We start from the raw sequence: 27,492 nt of genomic DNA, 5'->3' as shown, positions 1-27,492 counted from the left end.
ATAGAGATAACCGCATACGCGCGCGAACTCTCTCACACACACACACATGTGCGACCATCGAGCATTGTGGATAACACAGTTTGCTTTGAACTATACTCTGCTTACTAAAACTTTGCAACTGAATGGCATATTGTAATGCCAAACATAATACAGGACAGAAATGAATTAAATGATATAACACTTCTGAAGGTGCATAGCTTATTCGCTAAGGCATTCCGCTAATGATCACCAAGGTTCAATTCATGGGCCTGGCGCTGTGGTACGTTCTTGAACAACGTATAGCCCTTCCTGTTGTTACACTCTACTCCACTGAAAATAAAGTGGTGGCCGATAACGAGCGAAGTTCTCTGTCACATCCTGGATGTGCTGCCGGCACAAATGTGAGGAGGCTCAGGAGGTGCCTCGGTCTGTTCGTGACTATACTAAACACCTCGAGGGCGAAAGTGTGATGCAACAACCTAATCATACTAAAAGGTGAATAATAGCTGGATACAATACAACAAATTAACTCTAATATTGATCTTTATCAAAGGTATAAAAGGTATAAAATTTGGATAATAGTGACGTATAACCTATTAGATCAGTATTAGAAGTTGATTCTAATTTCATTCACTTTTCTCCGAAAAAATTGTAATTCAAAATCAATCAAGACGGGATTTGAACTCAAAACTTAATGAACCATTATCAAATGCGGCAAAAATCGTTGGTCCATCTCTCTAAAAATGCTACCAATCCACCAGCCTCAGGATATTAGAATAAAATATATCAGATTGCTAGGAAAATTTGTTGTAGGATGTTTTTGTTGTTTAATACGCATGTGGGTGCATGCGTAGAAAATATTTATCTGCAGATTAAGGTCGGTGTTTCCACATCACCGGAAGCCTCCTAGTGTCTTTCGAATCAGAATTAGATAAAACCAATAAGAATAGAATATAAAGATATCAAGGAAATGCTTAAAACCCAAATGTCTATCATTCAAACAGGAATAAGAGGTAAAAGGGGGGACAGCGAAGTGGTGTTGGGGGCGGGAGAGCAAAAGATATTGAAAAATATATTAAAATGGAGAAGGAATATGTATGAAAAAGAGAGTGAAAATAAATGTGCGTGGAACCAGATAAAGAATGACAGCAAAGGATAGTATGAGAGATATTGCGAAAGGGATTTGTTGTAAGACACGTGCACACGTGACACACAAAAACAGAGAAAATGAGACTGGTTTACAACTTGACAAGGAAACATACATACATCGATCCATCCATCCATCCATATATATATATATGTGTGTGTGTGTGTGTGTGTGTGTGTGTGTGTGTGTGTGTGTGTGTGTGTGTGTGTGTATACAACCATACATAAATATATCCAATTATATGCATACATACACACACATACATATATATTTATGTATTCGTGAAGTGCGATTTCAATTGCCTGACATAGACATATAAGCGTTATTTAGAACTCTATGTGCATCCGTATTCATCGAAAGGGAAAACTGAGAAAAGAACTCACACATTATATTCTCAGTTTTCCTTTCACTGGTTTTCATCCATGAAAAGATTACAGTGCACACACAGGAAAAACAGAAAAAATGTTGACGATGCAGCAACACTAGTTATACACACACACACACACACACACCCTCTCTCTCTCAACTTCTATGTCTCTGTTTCTCTGCTTCTCTCTGTGTCTGTTTCTCTCTTACTCACTCTCTATGTATATGCATACAATCATGCACACACATATGCGTACGCGTGCACGAGCAGTCTTCTAGATGGTCATCAATATAAAGGGAGGTATCTCCCCACAATGTAAGTTAGGATTAGAAATTTGAATTTGGTATCGAAGAATATGAAAGAATCCGAAGAGTTTGCATATATAAATAACTGTATAAATATATATATATATATATATATATATATATATATATATATATATCAAAATTGTTTTTTATCTTTTTATTGTATTTCTGGTTATTGGTAATTATATATAGTACTATATCGTCTTTTTGCGGAATTATGAGCTTGGTTCTATTCACACACCCAAACAAGGCAGACAAGGTGTGTATATGTATGTATCTTTGAGCTTACTTCAAGCTATTAACTTCATTACATAATACACCTTGCATTATATAAACTTAATCTTGAACTCTGAAAATGTAGCACCATTTCCAGAACAGATTCAAAACTATAAACAACATCCGCTGCTTTCCATCTCTGCCACTATTAGGACTGCTAATTCTACTACAGCTACTCCTGCTGCTCTTGTAGAAAGATCGAGTAACAATTGAAATAATATCTTAATTGTAGCATATCTTTAATTGGAGCATGTTAAGAGTACAATAACTTTGCTTCTTATTAAACATGGCGTGAAGTAATTTAATGTGATCGATGATCCACTTGTGGCGAAGGAAATGTCCGAAATACTTTTGCAATTCATCTACCATATTATCACTTCCATCAACGAGAACCACTGTTATCTTTATTTCAGAGTTTATTGTTGTGCTATATTTTTCTCTTCTCTGTTTCTTTGCTTTGTTTATTTTTATTGTTGATCTGACTGTACAATCCATGTAGCATTTTCTCAATATGATTCCCAACAATCTCTCCACTTTCATTTGTGTAAAATATACCTATGCATAAATCTATCTATCTATCTATCTATCTATCTATCTATCTATCTATCTATACTGTTGCCTAAATAAATCATTTATATATACATATACATGTGTGTGCGTCGTACGTGTGTGCGTATGTATATGTGAGGAGTAGATAGAGAGCCGATAATTGATGCAGGGTCCTTTCTCTTTGTTTCTTGTCCTGTTTCTCCATTTTTTGTTTATATACTTAACTCCTTTGCTTACGTATTTCATGTTATTTGCACCGTTGGTAACGTCATGTACCCATATATGCATGTATATATATATATATATATATATATATATATATATATATATATATATATATATATATTATTTACTATCAATCTTTTCGGAGTGGCCTTGTACATAGGGTAAGACAGACTGTGGACTGGTTATGTTATTGGTTTCATCCTCTCTTTTCTTCATAATTGGAACGGATAGATACTGATACATCGGATATAGCTGATTATGTATGGAAATATATATATATATATATATATATATATATATATATATATATATATATATATATATATATATATATATGTTGGGTTGAGAAGAAAGTAATCTCGCTTTTCGCAAATAGGTACAATTACGATTTTTTGAATGACGTTTGTCAATTTTTTTCCTTTTTTTTATTTTTTTCCTTTTGACATTTGATAGCCATTACTTTTAGCTTACTTTTGATTCAAATTGCAAGTAATTTTGTTAAGTTGTTAGGTCAGTGTCAATTTTAACATAGAATGCACAAACGAACATTTTCGCCTATATTGCTTTTATATTTCCTTAAAGACAAGAGAACTATTGAGGCTCGCTGATGATGTTGATTACATAACAGAACGCACATGTCAGAAATGGTTTTAAAAATTCTGTTCTGGAGATTTTTCACTCAAAGATGATCAATGTTCTAGTCGACCTACTGAAATTGATGATGACCGAATGAAAACCTTTTTTGGAATGAATCATCACTGGTGATGGAAATTGGATTGTCTACAATAACATCAATCGAAAGCGATCATGGCCCAAACGTAAGGAACCAACACAAACCAAATCGAAAGCCGAATTGCATCAAAAAATTGTCCATGGTCTCAATTTGGTGGGATTACAAAGGTGTTGTTGTATTTTGAGTTGCTTACAAGGAACCAAACGATCAATTCAGATATATACTGTTAAGAACTAATGAAACTGGGCGAAGCATTCAAAGAAAAGCAGTCAGAATTGGCAAATCGTAAAGGAATCGCATTCCACCATGACAACGCTAGATCGCACACGTCTTTCCTAACTCGTGAAAATTTATCGAGGCTTGTTTGGGAAGTGATGTCACATCCATCATATAGCCCTGAGCTTACACCATCGTCTTTGTTTCTTATCTTTTTCATTTTTCTTTCAATTCCCTCCCCTACCCCTGGCAATTTTTTTAAGTGGAGAAATTCTGTTGAACATACCGGCCTACCCTGTCTTTGATCACCGTCTCTCTTTGAAGAAAACTCTTTCATTTAGTTTTTATCTCTGCTTTCATTTTCAAACATAGTCTTGTTCATCAGCTTTAAGCTTCTGGTAAATAATATGTTTACTCGTTTTCAATAATATTACTATGTATACATTTAACCCTCTATTGCTTTCTTTTGCTAGTGAAATTGTTACATTGTACTCTAATAAGTTCACGTGGCCTTATTTACAGTGTATATCGTCTAGAACGGTGTTTACTATTATTATTTTTTTAAAACACATCCGTTAGATTCTTATGTTATAGTTTCACTGCACGTATACACTTGCATATACATTGATATATTTTTATTTTTATTTTTCGTCTCTCTCACCTTTATTATTGTTCATATTATTATTTTTTCCGTTCACAACTTGGTTTGTAAATTACACGATTTCCCTTATTACCCCATCTGTGTTCTCGTACTGTATCTTATTCTTATTTTATTTTATTTTTATCTCATTTCACTTCATCCTATTAAGCTTTTTTAATGTCTTTGAAAAGATTCCTCACTGATGAGAATGACAATGCATAAATTAAATTCTAAATTTTATTTTTATTTTTATTCTTAATTTTAAATATTTTGTTTTCAATTATAATTACAATCACTATGATTTAAATTTTTTCTTACATTTTTGCATGGTGTTTTGAAACGTACGTATGCATTGAATCCAGTTTTATAATAAATCTATTTCTGTTTCTACATCTTTTCTTCATTTTTTGTACTTGTTTATGGTATATTCTCATACCTATAACGAATCTCCTCCAATATATATATATATCTATACATATATGTATATATATATATATATGTATGTATGTATGTATATATATATATATATATATATATATATATACATATATATATATATATATATATATATATATATATATATATATATATATATATATATATATATATATATATATATATATGTATATATATACGTGTGTATGAGTGAGTCTGTGCGTTTTTGCATACACATATATATATATACACACACACATATGTGTGTGTGTGTGTGCGTGTGCATCTAAGTCCTTTTCAAGTTTTAAACAGCTTCACCCCTTCACTCTTTGCCTTTCTGTTCCCTTGACTGACTTCTCACTATTTTTTTATCATGTTTAAAGCGCATTATATACATACTTCCTTAATTTTTCAATGAAAAACTTATTCTTTTAAGATAATGATTGCAGCTGGCGCCGTTTCAACTGGAGCTAAGTGTGTATAAATAATTCAAGCAGTGGGGAAAAAAAAGATACTTTGTTGTGAGGAGCAAGAGGAATCTAACGTTTCGGTGGAACACCTCAAGCGAGATAAAAGAAATGTCGACTAGTGTTGAGGAATAAATAGTCTAGTGTTAATGTGTGGGTGAATAAAAAAGGGAGAAGAGCAGGATGTGGTAATGACTGTTAAAGGAGGAAGGGAGTGCAGCAGCAGGAGATAGATAATAGAAGCTTCCGCAGATATGAAAAAACACAAAAATTTGATGGGTGAGGAGGTGATGACGGTCGAATGTTACAGTGACATAAATACATGTGCACACAGAAACACACATACAAACACGCAACACTGGTGCACACATATATGTTTAACAAGAAAGTAAATAGAAGAAAATTATTTGAGAACTTTATCATGAATAAAAGAAAGTGTTTACATTTCTTCAATATATGCTACAGGTTTCATTCATGCTAAAATACTATTTAGTCATGCTGAAGCAGAAGGGAAAATATATATGCATGCCTGTGGAGTGTGGTGTGGAGTGGTGTGTGTGTGTGTGTGTGTGTGTGTGTGTGTGTGTGTGTGTGTGTGTGTGTGTGTGTGTATGCGAATGTTTCTGTGTGTATGTGTAGTGTGGTGTTTGTATTTGTGTGTGTGTGGACAATACATTCAAACTATATAGATCTGCCATAGAGATATACAAAGCATAACTCACAACTAAACACAATACTAAAATACACGCACACAGACAATACACATATATTACAAAAAAAAAAAAAATTCAAACCTGGTGATAACATAATATATCTAACATCTTAAGATCCAGTGGTAAAACTCTACACGATTGTTATTGGACAGCTATAAAAGAGGCAGTTATACAAGTCAATATTTCATATTGGGAATACGAGGCTGTCAAATACAAGAAATAGTGATGAATTATCTTAGTTTATTGTCCAAAAAATATAAAAAAAACTATAAGGGTTTCGTAGGGCGAAATAAAAGGAAATGTACTTAAAAAAGATAAAACTTGCACTTATTCGTGTTTTACATAAATGTGTGTGTATAAATTTGCATATATATGTCAATGAGCATGGATATACATGGATATATATTTATATGCATATATAAATAAGCAAATATATCTGGGTATACAGACACAGACACACACACACACATATATGTGCACACATGCAAGCACACACACACACTCACACACACACACACACACACACACACACACACACACACACACACACACACAGAGAAAGAGTGGTGCTGCTTCTATACCGAATTGAAGAGTGAAGCTTTGATTTTGATTTTGATCAAATGCATTCATGTGTCAATCAATTTTCACTGATCATAGCTACTGTTACAGCTTTTCCGAAGGCAAATCTATCGGCATCAATAGTAACAGCAACGAAGTAGTTTGATGGTTATAGACTACAGAAGTATTGTCGAAGTTATCTTTGTTGATGATATAGTCGTCATCATCTTCATAGTCGTCGTTGTAGTTGTTCTCCAACTGTTGTGATACCTATTTGATCATCACCTTTAGCCTTTATATCTCAACTATAGAGCGTAACGCTGCAATTAATATTAGTGACATACACTATATATCACAATCGTTACTGGAGACATCTCTGTACGAATATTTTATTCACAAACTTTCGCGAACACGCATGTAACATTATGGTGAGTGCTACACACATGCGTGCGTGTATGTGTGTGTGCACGTGTGTGTGTATGTGTGTGTGTGTGTGTGTGTGTGTGTGTGTGTGTGTGTGTGTGTGTGTATTTCTGTATGTATAACAGTATGTTTGACTCACCAGCGAAAACTGACAATATTTCAACGCTTTGTTGATCACAATGAAAATGCGTAGCACCTTGTAGTATCTACTTACAACTAGGTAGACTGGGGCGTAATAAATGGTCTACAAGCTGACACTGAAGCCTCGGTGGACAGCACAGCTATTATCGATTCTTCGATTGGTAGTTCGCCGCAATGCTGCTTATGTCTACACACAAACACACACACATACTCAAGTGTGTCTGTTATATATATATATATATATATATATATATATATATATATATATATAGTTCATTACCTATATATATATGTACCTAATTCATTGCATAAATATGCATCATATATATATATATATATATATATATATATATATATACACATGCACACATATATACATACACACACAAACATATATAAATATATATATACATATTATGTATACACGCACACACACACACACACAGACACACACAGAGACAGACAGACACAGACACAGACACACACACACACACACACACACACACAAACACCTTCGCCTTTGTGTTGTGTATCTGCATGTTATCATTTTCACTCCAACGTTACTTTATACTTCATGCACCAGTTCTTTTGAAAACACCAAAACAACACCAACCGAAACTTGGTGTCATATTTATTTTGATGTTTAGTAGAAGTAAGCAACTGGAAAACTGGGATACATCTGTGGCATGAGCATTCATTTTCCACGTTTTGCCTTTGTTGATATAACTGGCTTCTTGAAACGATGTTTTTTTTTTCTCTCTCTCTCACAGGTGCATGCACTTTCTATATACATATACATGTACACACACACACACGCGCGCGCACACACCACACAAATACACATGCACGCGTTTGAGATTCTTCTATGTGTGTGTACGTGTATATATATATGTGTGTGTTTGTGTGTGTGCGCGTATGTGCGTGTGTATGTGGTGTTTGTGGATATCTTTGAATGCACGCACACACGCGTGTCCATATATCTATAGTTTAATACGAGTATATGTGAGTATATATATATATATATATATATATATATATATATGTATATATATATATATATATATATATATATATATATATATATATATATATATATATATACATATAGATATATATATGGCTGCGTGGTAAGAAGCTTGCTTTCCAACCACATGGTTCCAGGTTCAGTCCCACCGCGTTGTACCTTGGGCAAGTGTCTTCTACTACAGCCTCAGGCCGACCAAAGCCTTGTGTGTGGATTTGGTAGACGGAAAGTAAAAGAAGTCCGTCGCACACACACACACACACACACACACACACACACACACACACGGACGCACACATATGTATATATATATATATATATATATATATATATGCATGTGTGAATTTGTGAGTCTGTTTTCTCCTCCCTACCAGCATCGCTTGACGACCGATGTTGGTGCGTTTACGCCCTCCGTAATCAGCAAAAGGTACCGATACAATAAGTACTAGGCTTACAAACAGTAAGTCTTCGGGTCGATTTGTTCGACTAAAGGTGGTACTGCAGCATGACCGCAGTCTAATAACCGAAACAAGTAAAACAATAAAAGAATATATATATATATATATATATATATATATACATGCGTGCACACACAAATATACATATGTGTGTGTATTTATATGATTGAAATGATTTATATGCACATGTGTTGTGTGAGTATATATATTAGTCATACTCACACAAGCACACAAACACGACACATACAATACACACACATACAGACACACACATACACACACACACACAGACACACACACACACACACACACACATTTGTATAAGAAAGCAGACGTGGAATGAGCGACGTATTCTTAGGTACATGGATTTTCTTTTTCTTTATATTACATGAAAACCTAACTGTTGTAATATTTTAAACAGCTGGAAAAGGTGCGAATATAACATGATTGCCAAACGATATGACGACGGCAATATAATTAATCTGAAAACTGAGATGATAGATTTATGAAACTACATTCAAGGGAGAATTAATTAACCAGGGACTTTATATATATATATATATATATATATATATATATATATATATATATATATATTTATTTATTTATTTATGTGTTTCAGCCAAGTGGCTGCAGTCATGCTGGTGCACCACCGTGATTTTCACGTTCCTTGCATGGCTCTTCTCCCCCACCTGACATGGTCCAATCAAGAGTTTTGATGGCACATCTTGTGTATAAGAGAATTTGCCACAGCTGCCCTAAACTGCGTCTCATTACGAGCCATTGGTTCGTCTGGTATCGTGGAGAGGAAAGCGTCAAGTTTTGTCTTGAAGACCTCCGCATCCATGTCTGGCATGTCTCTCAAATGTTTTGGCAGGGCATTGAAGAGCTGAGGTCCTCTGAAACCGAGGCTGCTGCAGTATCTCGTTCTTATGTGAAATGCAGTGGACGGTAGCTTTGGCACCATGCAGTGGCGACCCGTGCGGGCATTCCTGTAGTACTTGATACCAAAGTTTGGCACCAGTCCTTCCAGTATTTTCCATATGTATATTATTACATATCTCTCCCGTCTGCGCTCCAGGGAGTAGAGACCTAGTGCCTTCAGTCGCTCCCTGTAGTTCATCTGTTGGACTGTGGCGATCTTTTTTGTATAGTGCCGCTGAATTGCCTCGAGTTCTGCTGTCCGCTTAACACTGTGTGGTGACCACAACTGAGAGCAATAGTCTAGGCGGCTAAGAACAATTGTCTTCCATAGAATCAACATGACTTTTTGATCCCTTGTACGGAAAGTCCTCAGTATCCACCCTGCCAGTTGTCTGCACTTTGCTGTCAACTTGACAATGTGCATGTGAAATGATACATCACTACACATGTTGATGCCCAGATCTCTTACTGTTTGTGGTTCTGGGATTGCAGTACCTCCAGGCCCTGTGTATGCCAGTTGGGAGGTACTTGTGGTCTTGTAGCGCAGTACTTGAAATTTTTTTGCATTGAACTGCATATTATTTTGCTCTGCCCACTCATATATTGCACTTAGGTCATTCTGCAGGCTTACAACATCATCAGGATTCTTTATTGCCTGAGATATCTTTGTGTCATCAGCATAGCTAGTGACAGTGGCTCTCCGAGTGAACGTGGGCATGTCCAGAAGGGCCACTATGAACAGTAGTGGCCCCAGAACAGTTCCTTGTGGAACACCGCTCAATATTTGTATATATATATATATATATATATATATATATATATATATATATATGAATATATATATATATATATGTATATATATATATATATATATATATATATATATATATATATATATATATATATATATATATATATATATATATATATATAATAAACACAAATGGTGTTTAAAATTTACGACAGCTGTTTCGGTAGAATTTCAAACGCTGTTTGTGTTTACTTTTTATACCTCCGTCACATCAAGAACCCACATCTGAGAAGGATCTATGGCTTAAATTGGATTTGGTGCTTGGGCATCTATAATATCGTTCTGTTTTACAACAAAATTTATGAATCATCAATAGCGTCTCGACGCAGTCTTTCGTCCATCTAAAAATAGCAACGAGATTTCATTCAGAACCTTCCCTATATTCCAGAAAATAGTATGAACACATTGATTAATGCAATCTTTCATACAAAACTGCAGGAAACTACAGAATCCCTTATTTGATAAAAAAATTTTAAAATTAGGGTTACTGAGAGAAAAACATCCGACTTAAGAAAAATCATTTTAACAATGTGTATCCGTCCAACCAATGTTGACATAGAAACACAGGCGTAAAACAATTTGTTTAACTGCTAATTAACAATCAGTAACAGATATGAATTGGATTCTTCTAACAGAACACACAACAGCTTTTATGTATAAACTCAATGTTATCAATGTTTAAATCTTGCAACGCAAAAGTCGTACGAACCGCCGTGGCCAGAACGTCGTTAGGAATCTTCTCGATAAAGCTTGACTGAAAACTAATGTTATGCTGTAAACTATTAAACCAAGGAAATGTGACTTTGCTTTGTCTTTGCCTCTAACTTGTTTCAGTCATTCTACTGCAGCCATACTGGGGCACCCCCTTCGAATGTTGTAAACGAATTAATCAGCAATACATATTTTTGTTCTATCGGTGTGTTGAGCCGAACTGCTAAATTACATTGGCATGAACAAACCAGCAGCGATTGCCAAACCGCAGGGTAACAGACGCAAACACGAATACACACACACACACACACACACACACACATATATATATAGAGAGAGATTTATACAACGGGCTTCTTTCACGTTGCGGCTACCAAATTCAATCACAAGGTATTGGTTGACCCAGGGCTAAAGCAGAAAACACTTGTACAAGGAGGTGCCACGCAGTAGAACTGAACCTGAAATCATTTGGTTTGGAAGCAAACTTCTCATCACACTGCAAATATTACTTTAGATTCTCTTTAAACAACGTGTCCTTCATCTACGATTATTTCTTTGGTTGCTATTTTTGTTGTTATAGTGTATCTGCTCTTGATGTTTTGTTGTGTGTTAATGAAATCATATTGACGGTTACACAAGTACTGAAGTGCCGTGCTACTAACTAACAGCGTTTCACTACAAATTTCTCTCTCTCTTTTTCTCACGCTGTTGTGTTACACATATTAAGTTACTGAGTACTATTTATTTTCCGTTTAAATAAGAAATAAGTTAATTTCATAAACAGTTCCTACAAAAAAATGAAAGAAAAAATCTATATATTGCTTCCTAAGAAATATTCAACCTTATCTATCGATCTACAATAATGACTCGGTATGAACATTGAGAACAAATATAATACTTGCTGGTCACTATTCAAAAGAACACAGTTATTAAATGAATCATAAAGAACATTGCACCATCTTTTTTTCCTGAGTATCGATGGTGATGGTGGCGGTTTAGTAGTGGTGGTGGCAGCTAGGCAGAACGACGATGGCACTGTTCATAAATTGTTCCATAGCTGGTGTATTTGCTATTGTATGCTTGTATTTATGTATGCAAATACCTAATGCATATGAGTATGAGGGCGTCTGCGCGTTCGCATATGTATATATCTATATATATATGTGTATGTATGTATAGTTATATATGCGTATATACGCTTACGTGTGTGTGTGTGTATATATATATGTATATATATATATATGCATATATATATATATATATATATATATATATACATATATATCCATATGAAAATACATTTGCATATGTATATATATATATATTGGTATCTATACATGTAAATACATTTATATGAGTGAGTGTGTGTGTGTGTGTGTGAGCGCGCGCAATTGCGGGTGTTGTCACTTGCAGCAACTTACAAGTAAGGGGCTGAGTCGTTAAAACGCCTAGAATTAATAGTGTGTAGATAAATAGAGAGACCGACAGACAGACAGAGGCAGGGAGAGAGAGAGAGGGAGAGAGAGAGAGAGAGGGGAGAGAGAGAGAGAGGGGAGAGAGAGAGAGAGGGGAGAGAGAGAGAGAGGGGAGAGAGAGAGAAAGAGAGAAAGGCATATACGACTGTGGAGGAATATTGAAGCAAGATTGACAAAATGAGAATGTCGGAAGAAAGAGAGCAGAAGAAACAGAAATGTATCAGAGAGAAAATGTAATCGACATAAACATTTAGCGCCTTAAGTATAAACATTAGTAAATGACAGTATGATGTTCACGGTTGGAACGTCATTGATCATAGGGTTGCTCTGTTGGGTCGACCTGAAGTTAAACAATGACATACGTATATTGCATATGTAACGTAAATATATACACTACACATAAGCGAGTGTTTTGTATGCGATTATAGACACACACACACACACACACACACAAACATCCCCCCCACACACATACACACCGCTGTTATTATGCAAAAGTGTTGTAAGTCCAAAACGTTGCTTTTACAGAAAACGGAAAAAGTAGTTTTACCATTCCAAAGCAGAACATTTGTACTACACTTGGACAAGTTTTGATATCTTGGCATCTGTAGCAGCTCAAGATAAGATAGTTTGACCAAAAGAACCGGCTATTGCAAGCAAAAATAAATATTGGAAAAGAAAAAAAACGCATTTGGCCAAATTTGGACATACGATATATACACTCACACACTGGGAGAGAGGGATATATATATATATATATATATATATATATATATATATATATATATATATATATTCAAACCTCTCATAGGGACATTTTATCCAAGATACAATATATTATATTTTGAAGACATACTTCTTCAATGAATATATCATATAAAATATCAAACGTTATTACCGAGTTAGAAAACAGAACAATCTAATGGATACAAATTAATTTATCAATTAATTAACATAATCACCTGCAATTGTTTCGTGAAATGAAACAATTAATTAATTTATATATTTATTTACTTATATCCATTAGATCTCTCTGTTTTCTAACTCGATAAGATATATATATATATATATATATATATATATATATATATATACAGAGAGAGAGAGAGAGAGAGAGAGAGAGAGAGAGAGAGAGAGAGAGAGAGAGAGGGGAGAGAGGGAGAGAGAGAGATGATAGATGGATCGATAGACCATCCCATGTTTTTAGAGGTATCTATAACTCAATCATTTAAATTCGTCCCTCTTAATTTTCAGACGGAAGGATAAAATTCGTAGGGGATTTCGCTTCTATTTCTAGCAGGCTTACTAACGACTACTTAGAAGCTTGCTCCTTTTCCTTTCGAAATATTTCCAACACGGGGTGAGCGCATAGTGAATTAAATTGACCTAAGTACATCAATACCTATTGTCGAATTTGAACTCCGAACGTTGAGGGACATCACGAAATGCTAAAAGATATTTAGTGCTGCACTCCACCGTAACTACAGCTCCACCTCTTCCTGTAATGGCGGCCATATTGAGAAGCTGGTGCACATTGCAGAAATGTCTGAATATAGTTTGTAAGACAACATCACATGTGTGAGAGTGAGTGTGTGTGTATGTTTGTTTATGTGTGGGTTTCAGTGTGTGCGTGTGCTTATGTGTGTGTGTGTGTGTATGTGAGTGTGCATAAAGTTGGAGAAATTTGCATTTTGTTACAACATAAATATTTAATACAAGCACTCATTCATACTACACACACACGCACACCCGTACACACAAACACACACACGCACACCCGTACACACAAACACACACACACACACACACACACACACACACACATACACAGTCACAACTTAAATACGACAAACATCCACACTCGTTATCTCTCTGCTCTACATGTATCTCGCTACCTCGCTCTTCTCTCTCATACAACCCGTCTTTTACTATTCTCTCCTTCTCTCACACGCTCCGTCTCTTTCTCTGACAGCCTCACTTTCTCTCCCTCCTCTCTCTCTCTCTCTCTATCTCTTTCTCTCTATCTCTCTCTCTCTATCTCTCTCTCCATTTCTTTCCCTCTCCACACATAATCAGACATAGGCGAATATATATAATCTCACTGCAGTTTCTTGTATATTTTACACGTGGATTTATTTAAATTTCTTTTCTTGGTTAATCTAGCATTATGTATCTCTCAATCGAAATCACTTTCTCTCTATCTGTCCCTCCCTGCCCCCTATCTATCTATCTATCTATCTATCTATCTATCTATCTATCTATCTATCTATCTATCTATCTATCTATCTATCTATCTATCTAACTATCTATCTAACTCTCTCTCAGTCTGTATGCATGTATATATGTGTATGTATACGAATGTATTTCTCATTTGTGCGTGAGTGCTTGTCTATTTAATGTGTGTATGTGTATTTGTTATAATTTTGTGTGAATGGTTTACGTGTCAGGAGAGAAATACAAGAAGGTAAGCAGTATTATTTATGTCTCGGTTACTTGCCTATGTGTATATATGGCTGCATAGGAAATACTTGTAAAGGTTAAACTACTATTCCTGTACTAATAGTACGAGTAGGTAAGCAAAAGCTGCTTTGCTTGTGTGTGTATTTATGTTAATATACGTGGCTTCATTTTTATACATGGAATAGAGTATGTATCTAACAAACCACACTGTTATGTATGTGTGTGTATGCGTGTATGTGTGCGTTTGTTTGCGTGTATGTGTGCGTGTGTATGTGTGCATATTGTGTGTGAATAAACGTTAGATAATGTATGTGTATATTTGACAAGCCACACTATTTTGTGTGTATGTGTGCGTGCGCAGTGAAGTCTGAAGACCAGCCGACACCAAACCGGATAAGATGATTAAAGAAATAACTCGGAACAAATAAGCAAAGCCTATTCACACACGCAAACAGACACACACACACACACTCACACACTCACACACACACACACACATCGGACCGCACGCACACACATACACACACACACACACTTTCTCACTCTTTTTCACACTCTCTCACACACATACACTCACACACTTACACACACTCACACACACATACGCGCATGAGCGCGCAAACACACGCACACACATGCATGTAAACATGCACACACATAAGTTCACGTCCAAATCTCTTTTTATAAAAGACACATTGATCAAAAAACAACTCACGCATGCCTTGTCTTGGTTCCCTCAATTCTTTGGTTGAATCGTAAAGGCATCGTTGAGACAGATGGCATGTTCTTGAGAGTTTTAGGCAGAATCCATTCCTCTTTAGGCTTGGTTACAATCAATTTCTTCCAGAAGAGAGAAGGAAGCAGACAGAAAGCATGTGTGAAAGAAAGAGAAGGGACCCAAGTACAGAACTGGTATTTTGTTACGCAAACTAACATATGTATGCATGTATGTATGTATGTATTTGAAGATTTGTGGCCAATAAAGAAAGAGCCGGTTTCTAACCTAGATCTAAGGCTCCTTCATTGGAATTTTAACAACATTAAAAGGTTATTTTTGCATGTATGTGTGTAAATGTGCAGTATTTGGAGGCAGTGAATCTGCAGATTTGTATGTCTTGTTTTTTGTATCTATTCTTATTCATGTAGTTGCTTGTCTAGACATGCGCATATATACTTGAATGATAAACTTCTGAAAAGTTTTACAGATATTTAAAGTTCGAGCGGTGGATTGGATCTGCAGTCTTCGAATAGGCTTTTACCTTTTGAGAAGCTTAATTTCTCAAGATTAGTACTTAGGCAGTCTTCCAATAATTACAGGTATAAACCTGAACTTGTGATGTGGGTAGAGTTACTTAAGATCTCTCCATAGTTCAGCGTAGCTATTTTCTTTTTCGCTGCCCTTTAGCTTTAAGTTAACATCCGCCAGGCGGCTGATTTCCACAACTTTTCCAGTTTCTCTTCTTTACCCCCAAATCACTTCCAGGCCTAATATGTTTACATTTTATTGAGGTTTTCACAGGAAAATTCCACCAGTACTCCTTATTATGAGTGGCTGTGGCTTCTACCATGCTGTAGGTTCTTATTTCTTTATCCTCCGGGTTATCCTTTCAATGGATCTCATTATAGTGTCTCAGATACATCATGTCTCATCGGTAGATAATACAATGATGTCATCTTCGAGAAACTGCTTATGATGTGGGTGATGTCATTGCTGTTACCTCCAAGAAGTCTGCGTCGGTTATCACACTTTAGTGCTTTTTCTGCATCTGTCACTTTTTAGCAGGTATTTGGCTGACATTTCTTGTTCCTGGATTGCAAGCGCATACCTTTGAAAGTGGGAGATAGTAATCAGGTTCTGGGTCCATGATAGACTGCTTTGATGATCGATGTTACTATCATCTCTGAGATTTCTACTAAAGTATAGATTTCTGCTCATGTTGCGGTAGAGCCGTATGACTATTTAGGCATGTATTCAAGGTTATCAGACAAGGAATGCTGCTCAAGGATCTGCTTTCCAAGTCTCGTGATGTTATCAGCCTCATGTATGCAAACTTGGTCAAGGAATGCACTTCGACGCTTGGTGGTTAAAAGGTGTTGCCGAAGGGATATGACACGACATTTAAAAGCAGTCTAGATCAATGTTAAACTAGTTTTGTTTTAGGTTCAGGCGGGTTATGTCGCTGTTGGTGCCGAAATTTTACGTGTTGGTTAGTATCTTCCGAATTTTCCCACCAATGGCTCCGATGCTATCAATGTAAACATAAAATATTGGTAAGAGAACTGCTACTGTAAACTCATTGCTGGCCGCTGTTTTACTGAATGCAGAGTGTTCCGAGCTCCACAATTTCTTTATTCGGCTATAATATTCTGTAGTGACTCGTGTCATGTTACAGGTGCCATCGTAAGATATGTTTTCATCCACTCCTAGGTATCTGTAATATTCCCCATTAGCTATAGGGAACACAACTAGTCTGGTTTACAGTTTTCCCTCTTTTCACAACCATACAGCAACTCCAGCCCTGTATTCTTTGAGAATGTTGTAACCACGTCAAGGCACTTATGTATGTATGTATGTATATATGAATGCATGCATGTGTTCGTTTGTGTACTAGGATCGATTCATTAGACTAACATTTTTCAAGGCAGTCTCTAAGCATAGCCATTTTCTATCGACTTAAACAAATAAAGTATGAAAGAGATATATATGCATACATACACACATACATATATACATACATACATACATATATATATGTGTGTGTATGTATGCATATATATGTGTGTATATATATATATATATATATATATATATATATATATATACATATTTATATATGGTGTATATATATAGATAAACTTGACAATGACAACCAAGCGAAGGTATACAAAACATTTACATATTCACCCCCATACATACGTACATACACGCACGCACACACACGCACGCACGCACGCACGCACACACACACACACACACACATACACACACTAACATATTCATGCATACGCAATGCCCCTCTTATACAACTTCAAAACACAAGCAGTCATCTATAAGATAAGAAAGATACAATTATTTATTTACATATGTATCCCATTCCATCTGACCATAGCATAATATTTCAACAATTATCACGTATCGTATAGAGAATAAAATATCAAATGGTTTGTGTGATAAACCGAAACAGATACTACCGTTGTTATCTTTAGAATCCATCTTGTTATTCTTTGACTCATTGCGTTACCCTTTTCATGCCCTCTCTTTTTTCCACTTCCTCTCATTCTCTCTCTTTTTCCTGTCAGTCAAACTCTCTCATTCACTCTCCCTTCCTCTCTCTCTCTCTATCCCTTTCATTTTCTATCCCTCTCTCTCCGCTCTCTTACTCTCTCTCCGCTCTCTTACTCTCTCTCCGCTCTCTTACTCTCTCTCCGCTCTCTTACTCTCTCTCTCTCTCTCTCTCTCTCTCTCTCAAACGTTCCCCTTTATGTTCGTATAAAGATGTCTTTATTTGTCTTTTATTCACATTTTCTTCTTCACTTTCATCTCTCTTTTTTCATTTCCTTTGTGTCTCAATCTTTCATTCTTTCTCCATTTCGTCCTGCCCTCTCTTTCTCTCTCTCTCTCCAGCATTTTTGTTTATTTATTTTACCATAATAATGTCTGTATCCTTCTTTTTACCACACTTTTTCCACTTCCTCTACAGTTCTATGTCTCACTCTCTCCTCACTAAATGTCTTTTCATGTTCCTCCCAATCAGTTTCTGACGTTCTTAATTTTTGATCCCCACCAATCTTTTCTCTGACATTATCGCTCTGGCCTTCAAGTTTCTCTCATCCATTTACTTAACAATTCTTTGTCATTCACTCAAAATCTTTTACTTTCTCTCAATTTGTTTTAATATCTCACTTCATCATACATATATCCACTACTGCTTCCCTTAACGCTAACGCTTTGTTCTCTTTCTTTGTCTCCTATTACTGATCACATCACTGAGTTTGTATCCCTTACTTTTTCAAATATGATATGAATAATGAATCTGCTTATATTAAACTTTAAACCTGTGCAACATCTTCGATTGTTTCTTTAGTAATACATCAACCACTTCAACAAAATCAGTCTGGCATCTCTCTTCTAGTGTTTAACAAACCAAGATATCGCATATTGATTCAACACTTTGATAAATTATACCACTAAATAATGTATTGGAAACTATCGTTTTTGATACTGTTTATATGTATGTATGTATGTATGTATGTATGTATGTATGTATGTATGTATGTATGTATGTATGTGTGTAGCTTAATACAGGATGAATGAGAAAGGACTGCTCAATATATATTATAAAGGCTATGGATTTTTGTCATTCGGAAATGAAATTAAGAACATTAGTCATATTCTCTTCTATTGGTGGTTTTACTCGAAGGAGATATTTGCGAAATGTTGTATTACTCTTGAATACTGTCCTGATGTCATATGGACCGCGTATCTTTTGTATCTTTTCGGAGAGGCCTTTTACATAGGGTAGACAGACTGTGGACAGTTTATCGATTTCATCCTCTCTTTTCTTCGTAATTGGAGTGGAGAGTATGATTTTGGGGGTAGTTGTTGCCTAATAGATTGTTACTGAGCTTGATCATTTCTTCGTGGTGGGTTTCACGATCGCTACTTATATTCCAAGAAATGATCAAGCTCAGTAACAATCTATTGAGCAACAACTACCCCAAAAGAATACTCTTCGCTCCAATTATGAAGAAAAGACAGGATGAAACCGATAAACTGTCCACAGTCTGTCTACCTTATGTGAAAAGCCTCTCCGAAAAGATACAAAAGATATGCGGCCCATATGACATCAGGACAGTATTCAAGAGTAATACAACACTTCGCAAATATCTCCTTCGAGTAAAACCACCAATAGAAGAGAATATGACTAAGAACTGCGTGTACTCCATCCCATGCAGCTGTGGCGAAACATGCTTCCACTTCAAAATAAGGGTAGAGGAACATTGCAAAGCTGTGACACAAGGAGATATTGATAAATCGAGTATAGCTGATCATGTATGGCAAAATGGAGACCATCTTCTTCTGTGGGATGAAGTTAAAATAATAGACAGAGAATACCATTGGAAAATACGAAACCTAAAAGAAGCAGCACATATGCTAGGACACAACAACCTCCTAAGCAGATCGAATGCAGATATGAACAGTATATGGGAACCGGTATTGGGGAAGGATAGGAGAATATTAGATTTATAAGCCCTAAAATTCACTCCATAATTGCCCACGGGCATATGGCGTAGTGGTTAAGAGCGTGGGCTGCTAACCCCATCGAAGTTTCACCAAGACACCTGATGAAGGCTGGAGAGTATATCAGCCGAAACGTTGTGTTAACAACAAACAAGATGAGGACAAATATCCGTCAATTGTAAATAATATAAATAATGTATATAATTCCTCATCTCATAAATATAGAACTGTATTATGAAATTAAGAGTTTGTCTCAGGACTCGAATTTCACGACACTACGATCTTCAGCTGGGAACTGATGATGTGAACGTATGCTTCATATGCCTTTTCGTGAATCTTTCATATCTTGTGATTTCTTTAGCATAGTTGCCCTTCATTCTTGTAAAGTTAAACATGTTTTGGAGTTCATGGTTTATGGTGATTACGTAAGATTGATATTGCTTGATTGACTTTATGGATAATCCTTATTAAGCTAGGATAATTAATTAATTGCTTCTAGCTTTGGAATATTTTGTGACATATATACAATGTTTGTGTGTGTGCTTGCCTGGGTATGAACGCTAGCGTATCCAAGTGATTAAGAAGTTCGGTTCGCAATCATGCGTTCCGGGTTTCGATTTCCCTATGTGGAATTTTGGACAATATCGTTTTTACAATGGCATCAGTCTGTCCCAAGCTTTGTGAATGAAACTAGGTGAACGGGTCTCGTGTAAAAGCTTGTCACGTTTATTCTACATGAGAATTACGTCAAAGATACCAGTAGTTCTAGAATACTTAACCAATTGCTTCACTTTTTCAATAAGTAGGTCGCAGAAATGGTTTCTCATTGGCTTCCATGAGAGTCTGTTGCTGAAATGCTAGCATATATTCTATGTGGAAAATACTCGATATTTTAGCCGGTCACCGATTATATAGAAAAGCCGTCTTCGATTCGAAATCTTATGATGAACATTCGTTTCACATTTTGTTCGGGGATTTTCTTTAATATTCCTTCATCATTTTTATATAATAAATTTCTCATTTGATGTGTGCCTGCTGTATGCTGCTTTCGGTTGTAGGGTTAACGCCGCAATACATTTTCTAATCTAATCAGTTCAAATCATATATAGGTTTGCCTATATGCTTGTTGGTCTATCTAGTTTTGGTATAATAAGACAGCTGTCATTCCGTATGCTCCACTTAAAAATATCATAATTGATATCTTTATAAATACTGGCAATGAATTTTACTAAAAGAGAAATGTGACGTATTAAACAAAACGTAATGAACAATTGTTACATATCACACATACGTATATACGTTCATATAGACATAGACACACAATTATGAGTATGTATGTATGTATGTATCTATCTATCTATCTATCTATCTATCCATCTATCTACCTATCTATCTATCTATCTATCTATCTATCTATCTATCTATCTATCTATCTATCTATCTATCTATCTATCTATCTGTCTATCTACCTAGTTATCTACCTATATATATACAGATATATGTGTGCATATATATTTATATGTATATGTATGTATATATATTTATATACACATTCATACATATATACATATATGCGTGTGTGTGTGTGTATGAATCATACTATATATAAATATATATATGGGTAGATGGAGGAGAGTGATGGGGAAGAATGGTGGTATAGATCGTGCTCTAATTATAAAAATATGATATATTATCAAAAATTGGTAGAGTATGAATAACAGATTTTTCATATAGATTTGGATCGTAAAGAATTCATCTTTATAACACTTAAACACGTATATATTTAAAGAGAATCAAAAATTTAAGCATCAAGTTTCTAATACCGAAAATATTCTCTGTTGAAATATTTATAATTCTCATTGTATTAAGTTTGTATTTAATTCATTATAGAACTAGTTTTTAAGTTGCAGTCAAACATCGGCTATGTGAATATAAATTCTCCGAAATTTCGGATTATCAGATAGAGATCACAAGTTCCTGTGAATATTTAATTAGCCTTGCAATGTTTAACCTGAACTAGACAATAATAGTAGTACTACCATTTCGTCTTTTGTTATCAATAATTAAACGTGAATTCAAATTACTGAAGAACATATAAACCGTTCTGACATCAAAGAGGTGTTACTGACACCGTTACGAAGTTCAGGTCTTTTGGTTACAGTTATCAACAGTACAACGTATCAGTCTGCTAGTCTGAGTTCAGTTGACCACTTTAAGCAGTGTTAAAATGATTTTAACATATAACAATCACTGGTATGCTGAAGGATTTGAAAGTATTTCAAACTCACTGATGCTTTCTTCATTCAGTTTCCAACATTATTCCGTGTATGTCTCTTTTACTACAAGTCATTAAGTGTCTTGTTATTCTTATGGCTGAACAAGATAGTGGTAACAATGAAGAATAGATAAGAAAATTACGTTTTTACATCGTTTGAATCATAGTGAAGTTGTTTCAAAATTGCAATAGTGCACAGCACTTTATCGACAAAACCTCTGTACATGTATAAAAAGCGTTTTTATTATTCGAGATGGCTGAATCGTTAGCACGCTGGACAAAATGCTTAGCGGTATTTCGCACGTCGCTACGGAAGCCGACATTGCCTTTCATCCTTACGGAGTTGATAAAATAAGTACCAGTAGAGTACTGGGGGTCGATGCAATGGATAATCCCCTTCCCCAAATTTCAGGCCTCGTACCTATAGTAGAAAGGATTATTATTAATCCTTTTCTGCAAAATTATGTTAAGTATAACTTCTGTCTTCGATTGTACCAGAGTATAAGCTTTTCCTGGTATTGCATTGCATTGCATCAGTTTTTTTTCCTTATGGGTTTTGAGTTGAGTCTTTTGCTGTATTGAGTTGTGTGTGTAATGCGAGTTTTCTCATCATCATCATCATCATCATCATCATCATCATCATCTTCTGTATGATACTAATCTGTGAGATTACTTAGATACTGCAAAGTCTAAGTAATTTTGTATTATATGGTACTTTCAACTTTGAACGCCAAGCCTTGACTATTATATTATGTAGCATTTATCATGCACCACAGGTTAGTCAAAATTTGAATTCTACAGAGTGAAAACCTCGGTTGGATGTACGGAGATCTCAAGATACTCAACCACCGAATTCCCACTGTCGGCCTAAATCGTAGTGTTCAAACAAGGGCAGAGAATTTTGTCCGGCACCAGATTCGAAACAGGAGTTGCTGAAAATGTGATAAACTGAACATCAGCTTGAGTAATTGGAATGATGTTATATTGATCAGCACACCGCCTTTGTAACTCCTCACCGGACTCATCATAACGTTCACTCCCTAGCTTTTGTCATATAAGCTTATTTAACCAAAGCTAGAGAATTGTGACACTGGATAAAGATTCATATCAGGCAGTGTAAGCAGTAACCAGTCCGGGACTCGTAAAAAGCAGGGTCATCACTTCAAGAATTACTAACCAAAACTACAACCTACAATCTTAATAATTTCTTGTTATGTAACTATTCGGTAATCCAGAAAAAAATGTTTATCACCTTCAAGTTCAATGGTCTGTTATATAAGTGCAGTGTTATACTAGACGGTCTCTATGAGACTGAAACTCCTAACAGTTACACGTTTTTCTTGTATCTTTACTTCTTTTGTGTGAATAGCTTTTTTTATCATTGAATATTGTGTCTGCCTGACAGTAACTAACGATAGAAACTTCTTTTTTACCACTTCTTTAAGATCTCCACATCACAGCTAGTAAATGTTTTTTTTTTCTCATTGATCACAAAGAAAATTCTCTCAGACTTCAGTAATATCGAACTCTTATAAAATTTGGTTTTAGCATTACTATAGAAATCACGCAAAGAACCCAAAACATTGTAAAGTGGTCTGTAGCTAAGAATATCTATTTGTCGTAGTTCTCACCATAATCTTCTAACATCTCTTTTATTTTCTATAGCAGACAACGCTCTCAAAATTTCATAGCCTCAAGTTGTGGTCTCAGCAAAGGGATCGATGTTTCTTCGCAGTTTTAATTCTCTATGATCGCCTGAAAATTTACAATTGTATCAAATTCTTATAAATGTGTTCTATCCAATGCAACTATCTTCAACAATTTCATTACCACAGTTCTATCACCTTCGTCAACGCCAACAATACGTGAAATAACAGAACGCTCTTTTAATTTAATTTAAGTTAGTTACTGAGTACATCATAAAAATATACCTAAATACAATTTTGATAAATATTAATATCCTTAATTCACTTATCTTTCTTCATTGTTTCATAATTCCTTTTTCTTCTTTTCTATTTTCAGGTGAGTGCCATTCATATATCAGTTGGTTATAAAGATCTTTGTTCAGAGCAAAGTCTGGCGATGATTTAACCTTATTTTCAGGTTGGTTATTCCATATTTACAATTTTTCAGTTCAGTATTCCTTATGGACCGAACTATAACATTGCTGAATTTTTAAGTGAAGTTAAAATTCTAAACATTTTTTGCATCTCTTAAATTTTTTTCCTTTGAGATGTTTTTTTTTTTTGCGTTAGGAGAAATTCAGTCTGAAAATATGATTAAAACTTCGAAATTAGGACAGCAAAATCAATATGGAATTCCAAAGAATAGCAGGTAGTGAAAAGAGCAGAGTTGGTAGGAAACAAATCAGAACATTTTGCGATATTTAACACAGATTTAACCGCTTGCATTACTCAACATTCACATAAGTGTTCTTCCTACCACAGCTAATTTACATATCAGTAATATCCTGGTTCCATGCAAATGAAACAAAAGAAATCACTATTTCGAATAAGGAAAAGAAAAGAATTAAAGAAAATCTTAGAGAAGACAAGTAGATTGTGGTATTTTAGTTTGGCGTGTTTGAATTTGAAAACAGTTTTATATTTCATAGCTCGATAAATGTTAAAATAAACACGAGTAATATAGCTAAAGTCAAACCGATCGACGATAACTTCTCCCTGTAGCTAAATTACCTTTAGCAGAGATAACAAAATCAATAATCGAAATTAGTAAATGCATGGAAAATAAAATATTAAAATAAAACACCAGTTAGCGAACCTTATTAGTTCCTAACTCTGAGACATCTACCATTTTTGGATTATATGACCAATTTTATTTTACTGTATTTTATATCATTTTATTTTTGTATTTCAAAAAAGAAAACAAAAGAAAGAAAAGTAGTTTGTTGTTGGTACTTTAGCCGTTGCCCTTCATATACGTCTGCTTTGATAATTGTTCTTTCGAACTACCAAGTTCATTGAAGGCCATTCCTTAGAATATTTTGTCTGAAAGTCAATTTCACACTTCACCAATTTCTTTTCCTTTCTTGTTTTCTACTCTTTTTGTTATATTATGTATATTTTTTGAGCTCCTCTGGAATGAACTTGAGCTATTTTTTTTATGTCAGAATAATGCATCAAATTTGATGATGACCTTTTAAAAATAACAAGATGGGAGGTCAAGAGGGTCTATTGATTCTTATCGGTGTTAGTCAAATAAAACCTAAATTATCTCTTTAGTTGTATATCGAGAAAAACCGCAGTGTTTTGAAAAATAAATAAATAAAATATTTGGAATGTGTTTAGTTCAAAATTTTGCAATTACATTTTCTTTTAAAAGTGTGTTATTCGTAATTCCCCTGTTACGTGTTATTTCTCAAGCAGTTTTTGATTATCTGTAGAGGAAGTTAAGAACGCTGGATATATCTTATGGACGTCTCTTTATATTTCATGTTCAAACCACGTCAAGAGTAATTCTTCTTTTCATTACACCGGGCTCGGCAAAATAATTTATACTTACATAATATCTCAGTGTAGAACTCATTATACATATGTTTCAGAACAAAGTATTAGTTGAGTACAGAGCGGTAATAAGGAAGAGATATGACAAAGGAATAAATGATTATCAGGTCCGTGAGAATTTAAAAGGTGCGGATAGATTGCTATGTTTATACTACATGGCAGAAAAAAAATGTATTAATTATATCTATGTAAACTCTATTTTGTGGAGGTACATGGCCTAGTGGTTAGAGAAGCGGACTCGCGATCCATCAGACAGGGCAATGCGTGTGTTTATGAGCGAAACACCTAAGCTCCACGTGGCTTTAGCAGAAAATAATGGTGAACTTCTGCTGACTCTTTCTCCACAACTTTTTCTCACTTTTTCTTTCTGCATCTAGCAGCTCATCTGTGACGGACCGACGTCACATTCATGGCATTAAAACCGGGAAACCGGGCCTTATGAATCAGGCATGGCTCGAGAAGGAACAAACAACAACAACAACAAACTCTATTTTGCGACACTGCATGACCAAGTGGATAGGTGTTGCACTCACGATCTTACGAACATGATTTCGATTACCAGACAGGGAGGTGTGTTGTGTTCTTGAGTAAAACACTTCATTTCACGTTGCTCCTGTTTACTCAACTATAAATGAATCCAGCAATAGCTGGAAATTTATCCTCACGACATATTGACATCCCGTTTAGGGGGAATTTTTGAAATCTCAGTTACTTATACGCTGTGGAAACCTAGTTAAGCTTCGTCCTTATGAGACCTAGCTCTCATGACAGACCTAAGTTTAAACCCTGTTTTGTGTTCCTCAGTAAAAAAGTGTGTGTTGCTAAAGTACTTCGTAATAAAGGAGTAGCTGTTGGTATTTGTCAGGTATCAGTAGCTATAACATCCAATAAGAGAGCTTTGCCAACAGTATATTTATACTTAATTGCATTTAGTTTAATTTGTATTAAACTACATTCCAAAAATATCTCTGAATGAATTATTTATTTCGACTATTAAAAGTGCTTATTATGAAAGGAAAAAAGGAAAGAAAATGAAAGCCATAAATATACCAAAATTTGAGTGGGAAATAGTAGAATTTAAAGGAAAAAAATCAATGTTATGAAATTAAAATACGTTTTATCCCTCTGCTTCTACCTAAAAGGTATGCTCCAAATCTGTGTAAACGTATCTATATGTGTTCGGCAGAGAGAGAGAAAGAGAGAGAGAGGGGGGAGAGAAAGGAAAATTAAGGGAGAGAACTGAGATATTGTTAATTATATAATCTCAAAGACGTTAAAGAAATAATCGAATAAAGTTCTTTATATCGAAATTTAAGATAAATTTCTTGTGCTAAAATATTTCTTATTCATATAAACCATTTCAAACTCGTCTATGGTATCTCATTTTATGCCATACACGTCTAAAATTCCTGGA

The 27,492-nt window shown here is 35.0% G+C and overlaps 1 long non-coding RNA gene across 1 annotated transcript in view; it reads left to right on the top strand.

Moving 5' to 3' along the window:
• The window catches only part of LOC149133766 (uncharacterized), a 397,122-nt gene extending 370,012 nt beyond the window's left edge, over positions 1–27,110 (top strand). Inside the window, exon 2 of the long non-coding RNA XR_016243440.1 lies at positions 24,577–27,110. This is a non-coding gene — a long non-coding RNA (uncharacterized LOC149133766). The remainder of the gene's footprint in view (positions 1–24,576) is intronic.
• Positions 27,111–27,492: the final 382 nt, after the last annotated feature.

The sequence above is a fragment of the Octopus bimaculoides genome, chromosome 10 (genome assembly GCF_046866305.1).
Source record: "Octopus bimaculoides isolate indiv1 chromosome 10, ASM4686630v1, whole genome shotgun sequence".
Taxonomy (NCBI): Eukaryota; Metazoa; Mollusca; class Cephalopoda; order Octopoda; family Octopodidae; genus Octopus; species Octopus bimaculoides.
The sequence above is the reverse complement of the archived record's forward strand: the minus strand, read 5'-3'. Positions and strand labels throughout refer to the sequence as shown.